The following is a 7,164-nucleotide window of genomic DNA, read 5'->3' as shown; positions in this document are numbered from 1 at the left end:
GAATCCAGAGCTGGTGACTCACTTTGTAGTCTTGTATAGGTCTGGGGCAAGACAACATTATGGCAGTGGGGAGATATTCATGGTCAGGCTGGACAGGCCTCTGAGGTCTCTGACCTCTGTGGGTGTCCCTGTTCATTACTGGGGAACTGGACTCAATGGTCTGTAAGAGTCCCTTCCAACTCAAAAAAAAATTCTAGTTTTGGGTTACTATAAGATGAAAGCAAAAATGTATATACTGATCTACTGGTTTTCTTTTAAAAAACATTCATCTGATGCTGAAGGCTAATTCTGTAAAGCTGAAACTTAAATCCCAGCAGAAACAGGTTCCCAGATATTAAAAACAAACAAACAAACAAACAAACAAAAAATCATAAAAGTATGTATAATGAAATCTTTAGGCATGTGACAAACTTTGTTTTATATATTATATGATTTCAGAACATCTGTCACACACACTCACAAACTTTCCTTAGAAGGAGAAGCAGAAGTTTAGATGATGATAAAGTTATGTTCTTACCACATTAGAAGGTTCCAATTTCTTCCTTCTAGCAAGGTCAGTGATATTATTGCCATTGTAGTTGATGCTCTCCATACAGCCTTTGAAATTTTTTTCTGCTGTTAGAACTTGGCTTCCCAGAAAAAGGCATGCCTCCAAAGGTTATCTTTGAATGTATCAGAAAATGAAAGACAGTTACTGGAGGACAAGGGCTTAGAATTTTTGCTTACTAGAAAAAGAAAGTATCAAACAAGTACTGGAAAAGTAGGAAAAAGTTAAGTTTCAAGGACATTTCCATCAGAAAGAATGGAAATGAAGAAAGAACGGAGCCCCCAGGCTGGTTGTTGAGTGAGAATTACTGCTTACCCAGCATCCGTTTGCTTCATCAAATGTCCCCCATCTGCTCACAGAAACCTCTCTAAGATGCTTTTCTGAAGAATATTTGGCAGCATGTTTCCCAGGGCTGATGCCTAGAGGAGAGGGTTACATGGAGACTTGCTGTCTATCTTGATGGCAAACCCCTCCTAAGTAGGAATCCAGAGCTGGTGACTCACTTTGTAGTCTTGTATAGGTCTGGGGCAAGACAACATTATGGCAGTGGGGAGATATTCATGGTCAGGCTGGACAGGCCTCTGAGGTCTCTGACCTCTGTGGGTGTCCCTGTTCATTACTGGGGAACTGGACTCAATGGTCTGTAAGAGTCCCTTCCAACTCAAAAAAAAATTCTATGATTCTATGATTCTATGAATATTCCTGGTTTTATTACAAGTACAAATACTGATAAAGCCTACATTCAAATTGTTTATTCCTTGCTTTTGGAGAAGCTAAAACACTAGCACTAAGAGTTTTAATCAACGTAGATAATAGCTTGTCAGTTGTTATGCACAGTGGTACGTGCACCCAGTTTGAAATTTCAGTGCCATTAATGTTTTTAATTTTTTAAGTGATATGACACAGTACATGCAATCAACAATAATGAACATACCATGGTTCAGGACCCCTGATCTCTCAGCTAGTAATTTAAAATATTTTCACGTGTAGAGACAAGACAAGTATTATGTCCTAAATGGAGTCTAGGTCCCCAGCACTATTTCTCTCTCTATTTGATCCCTAAAAACAACTGTTCTCTTGCCAAAGATTTTGCATCGTTAAATCTCCTTTCTGAAACAATGAATATTGTGTAGTTGCAGGCCACTTTTTCAAACCTGTGGACATTCCCTTTGCTTCTACTTCTTTAAGCAACCTGCAGTTGCAATACACTTTTGCAGTACAGTCTTGAACCTCTTTATTCCTTGTTTTTCAGTCACCATGGGCTGTGTCTGTGCTGTCTTTGTAACCAGGACCAGGGAATGACCTCTTTTCTCCCAGTCAGTTTTCTCAACACATCTACTGGTGTGGATGAAGCAAGCAAAGGCAACAAGAAAAGCAAATACAATTATACTAGCAAGCAGGAGTATCATTTATTATAGATGATAATCACATGTTGGTTTGTCACTAGGTGTGTTTAATCAACAACTTTCTTTTTGAAATAAGAGTGAAGATAAAAGAAAAGTTCAAATAGGATTCCTACATGTCTCGTTTTCATTAAAGATTAGATCTGCTACAACACGATGAACTGAGGATAATATAATGTAACGTCCAAACACTTTTTTTCAAGTAATGTTAACACTGAATGAAAGGTATACAGGCTTCAATGAAATTAGGCAGTTGAGGCCTAGTTGAATGCTATTTGTTGTTGAATGGTATTTGTGACAGTGTTGAAAGAAATGGCTGATGTTATTGTAAAGTTACTGTCTGTCATCTATGAAAAACGGTGTTCTGCACAGGTCTGTGAGTGTTAGAAATGGGCTTTCTTGAAGAGCTGTCTTTATGGAAAAGGAGGCATTGCTTGCAAACTGGTAAATTGGGGAAAAAAAAAAAAAAAAAAAAAGTAACATTTCTGATTTCCAATTTAGTTATTAGAAAATCCCCATCATCTCTCTTTATATTATATGAATACTCCATGGTGTCCTTGGGATGACAAGATGCCTGTACTGCTATTTAGATATGCACAAATACAACAAATCCATGGGCAGATCTTTCCCCTACTGCATTTTTTTAATGTATTTCTTTATTGCTAAACTAAAAGGAAAATAATAGTAGAAAAAATTCAATCACCTTAATCAGCACATGCAAGTCTTAAAAATCTTTTTCTTGCTCTGTAATACTGAAAAGACCTGATGGGAAATGTTACCTTCCAAATTTTGCTCTGTGTATATGCATTTCCTATTTAAACCCTCACTCAGCAAGAGAAGGAAAAACACTTCTCAGTTTCAGTGTAAGTGCCCCATGGAATTTTCTACAGGAAAAATATCACTTTAGATCTGTCAGACAATAACATTTTATTACCTCAAGGATGTTATCTGAACCTGAGGTCTAATATCTAAATGAACTGCAGTTCAGATTATTTGAGATTTAGCAGAAAGACAGAGGGATGGAAAGTTTCATAGAAAGATTCTATGGGGAGAAGTCTCATTCATTTATTGTGGATAAATATGATGAAAAGGTATTCATATACCAAGTTTTAATAACTGTATGGTTAACAGGAGGAACAGTAGACAGCTTTGAGCAGTAGCTGACATACAGAACAGGAGAGTTGGAAGAGTAATATTTCCAAGAAGATTAATTTAATTTAAAGGCAGAATGTTTTTTGGCTATTGGAAAGTTCTCTGTTGTGTTGAGCAAAAGGATAGATATACTGGCTGAAAATAAACCTGTAAAAGTGAGGTAATGCATTTACTAAAACAACAATAATTGCTATATCAGGATGGATCATATATTAAAGGCAATAAAACTCTGATTAATAGCTGTCAGGTTATTTCTTTATTTTCTCAAATATTTATTTGAGCGCAACATACTATAAATACTTTAAAGAAAATGTTTATCTTATATTTGTACATGATTGCACTCAGTAATACATGGAAGAGCAGCCACTGAAGTGGGAGGATCATAAGCCCAATGTATGTGAAGAGAGAGAGCAATAAATTTGATTCTTCTCAGCATTTTTCTGTTACAGGTTTTGAGAAACTTGTTAGATTTTAGTACCTGCAAATGTAAATGAAACCAACATAAAATACCATACATAACCTTATTACTTTAAATAACATAGAAAATATGGATTGGAAGACTCGTGTGCATGTTCTTTTTTTCTGTCTTAGACCTGAATAAAGCTGTAAAGAAGAAATTAATGCTCTAGTAAGTCACTGTCAACTCTTGCAAGTCCATTTGGGAGAAAATTTGACACTCCATTTTTTTTTTCTTGTTGTCCTTCTATCTCCTACTCTCCTTTCTGTGTATGTTTATTATTTGCCTCATTTCTGTGAAAACAAATCAGGCTCCATTAATAAAAGCAAAAACTGTTTAAGGCCATCCATCTTACTCTTTCTCCTCAAAGGTTTGCTGCCACTTGTTCTATCACAGAGGACTGCAAAACTTTTTTGCTCCACATTGTTACCCTCTAAAGATAAAATGAATAAATTGCTTAAGAAGATGTTGAAAGACTCTTAATGGTGCATTTATGATCATAACATACGTATTTGTGAGACCTAAGGATTTTTATTCATTCTATTTTTGTTCAATGTAAAATCAAGATTAACTTCTTAGATTTTCTGGACATCCTCGTTGTATAAATTTAATTTTTTACTCCTTTTCCTTGTACAACTTCTGAAATCTGACAGTAAGAACATTTTTATTTTTGTCTCAAACCTCTTTTTTATTCTTTGTCCATCTATTTTTTTTTTCCCCCTATGATGCTTCTTATAACTTTACCAATTACTTTGTGTTCCATTTCATTACGTTATTTATTTTTGCTTTTTCTTTAGGGCAGGATATGTCTACTGCTATGCATCTGCACAGTTCCTACAATGGAGCTTTGATCCTGGTTGGATTGCTTAAGTGCCATTAACATAAACGTGGTTAACAAAAATAGTAGTTTCAGCTTAGTATTTTTCATGCTAAATCAGGTTCAAAACTAGAAGAATAAAAGTTTTTTTGTAAGAAACATAAACATCCATGTTGATTTCATAAGTGAAACTGATTCTGTTTTTGAAGAGCGGAAGAAATTTAAATAATTCATCTGAAAGCAAAGTTCACTTCTGTTTTTATATTCTCAGAAGTGAATCATCAGATTAAACTAGCATGCCACAGTTTAGTGGTAAACCTCTAACACTACCAAATCTACATATGTAGATTTTGCTTTAATGTCACAGGCAACAGAATGTAATCAACTAACAAACAAAACAAGCAAACAGAAAATTCACATCCAAATAAACCAGAAAGAGGAGTTTATAGACACTCTACAGAACTGTTAGCTGTGCTATGCTTTTCAAAAGCTGGAATTTGTCCTACAGACATCTCAGAAGTTGCACATCTGTCCAAGAAGAATCATTGCACTTTATTTCTACTGTACATGTTTATCTTATATCTTATTCTTCATTACTGTTATGTACTATGCAAAATACATAAAGAAAAAAAGCAGTAATCAAACTATACATACTGTGAGCAGGGCTTTGTGAAGGCTGCAGTACTGTACAGAAGAAAGCCTTGAACAGATCTATCTCAAATTCAGGGTAATAATACATTTATTTCCTACCCACATTGCTCATGTAATCCACCAACTATTTTAGGAACGCCTAGATTCTTAAAAATACAGAAATTAAAGTGATTTCCTGATCAACCCTTACAGAAAGACACAAGTTTAAACATGAAAGCAACTATGAATGCTTTGGAGAGAAAAAAATAGAATGTAATGTTAATAATCCCTGTAATGTTAATAAGCTAACACCATGGGAGTGCTACAGATATCTTGGGGATATATGTATATAAGCTGCTCATTCAGTTTACGTGTTTGTCTTTTTCTTGGATGAGAAATAGTTGCTGTTTATTATTTCCTTAAATGCAACACAAGCATTTACTCATAATATCCAATCTGAGAACACCGTTCTTGTAACTGCTTATGAAAATCATAGATACAGAAATCAAAAGAAACTGTTTCAATCTGCTTGCATTTAAGGAAATAGGAAGTCTCTTTCCACCCTTGCGCATATTTAAGACTGTTTTCTGACAAACTGCTAGCTAAAGGCTTCAGTCTTTCTTTTTGTGCTTACTCCCTCAATGGAATAGCTGAGCTTTTGTAACTGTCCCTACTTTGAAGTTTTCTAGTGGATCCAGGTTGGTTTAAGTATCCTCTATTCCTCACTTCTGTCTTTTCTACCATTTTCTTCAAAAAGGAGCATGTTAAGAACATAAATTTCTATTCTGTTAAGAGTCTTCTCCTGCAGTTAGCTGGTTAGTAAATAATACTTTGCTCACTCACCTCACTCAACCTGCTGGCCACATTCTTTTTAATGCATCCCAGGATACCATTGGCCTTCTCGACCACAAGGCCACATTGCTGGTTTGTGGTCACCCTGCTGTCTACAGGGTCACCCAGGCCCTGTTTGTAAGAGAATGTGATTGACTTCACTTCTTCCAGCAAAAAAAGAGAAGCAGGTCTAAGACATCTGTTTATCTCCAATTTAAACAACTTAATTTAGGTAGAATTATGTGTTTTACAGCTATTCACGTTGCTGTGAAAAGAAGCGCGGCTATACAAATAAGAAATCGCGCGGCTCTGCCCTCGCAACTCCCCCCGCCCCGCGCACGGAGGCGGCCCCCAGCCGCAGCCCCCAGCCGCAGCCCCCAGCCGCAGCCCCCAGCCGCTCCCCCCCTCGCGTAGCGCCACTCCGAGGTGCCGCCTGCCGCAGCGACGGCGGCGGGGAGCCCTCGCGCCCAGAGGCGGCCTTCCCGGGGTCTGCCCTCTCCGCCCCCCTCCCACCTACCTGAGGGCAGCCGGCATCCGTCCGCGCAGCGGCGCACAGCCGGTGGCACCGCGCGCACAGCCTGCCTGCCTGCCTGCCGCCCTCCCTCGGACGAGGGTCCCCTTAGACGAAAGCACAGCCCCAGCCCGGCCGCTACCGCGAGGGACCGCGCCCGCGGCCGGAGCCCGGGGGCCGCGAGGAGGGAGGGCTGAGCGCCCGGTGACAGGTGAGGACGGCCCCCGCGCCGCTCCCTACCTCGCGCCGCTCTCCTCGCAGCCGGCGGCTCGCTTACCCTCGACCGCCGCCGCCCCCTCGCTCCGTTCCCCCGCCCTAACGCGGAGTTCAACGCGACCCCGCTAGCCGCGAGGCCCCGCCCCCCGCCCCGCACTGACGGCTCTCTCCGCCAATAGCGAAGAAGACGGCCGTCCTCGAGCTCCGCCCTCACCTCCTTCGACCAATAGGAGCTATCCGTGGTGCTGCCCCTCCGCCTTCCCGGCAGGCTCGGTTGGCTCGCAGCTGCCGAGCAACGGGCGTGGGGCTGCGGGTGGGGCCGCTGAGGGCGGTGGCCGGGCCCCCGCTGCGGGCCGGGGTTGGTGCCGCGGGATTGTGCCCGGGGCTTCTCGTTCGGGAGCTTTCGCCTCATAGATGGACGTTTTTTGTTCCCCTCCCCTTTTTCCCTCTTGGCTCAGCCATCAGGAGGATGGAAATATCTCCCGCACTCTCAAAGCTGTAATCTCGGCTTGCAGAAATGATAACTGGTATGTGAAGATGTTTCTAATTTTTTTGTTTCTTCACTTGTTTGTGAACCTAGGGTAGGGAGAAAGAACTGAA

At 40.4% G+C, this 7,164-nt stretch overlaps 1 long non-coding RNA gene across 2 annotated transcripts; it reads right to left on the bottom strand.

The window, feature by feature from the left end:
• Positions 1-868: 868 nt before the first annotated feature.
• On the bottom strand, positions 869-6,702 carry LOC149912145 (uncharacterized). Of its 2 annotated transcripts, none has more exons than XR_016462337.1 (3): positions 6,589-6,702; positions 5,850-5,969; positions 869-966 (listed from the first exon to the last, which is right to left on the bottom strand). It is a non-coding gene; the product is annotated as an uncharacterized LOC149912145 (long non-coding RNA). The 2 variants fall into 2 exon arrangements; XR_016462336.1 differs by lacking the exon at positions 869-966 and adding an exon at positions 3,462-3,580.
• Positions 6,703-7,164: the final 462 nt, after the last annotated feature.

Source organism: Phasianus colchicus, unplaced genomic scaffold (assembly GCF_987193195.1).
Source record: "Phasianus colchicus unplaced genomic scaffold, bPhaCol1.hap1.1 HAP1_SCAFFOLD_42, whole genome shotgun sequence".
Lineage (NCBI taxonomy): Eukaryota > Metazoa > Chordata > Aves > Galliformes > Phasianidae > Phasianus > Phasianus colchicus.
Note: the sequence above shows the minus strand (reverse complement) of the source record. Positions and strands in the feature narration are given on the sequence as shown.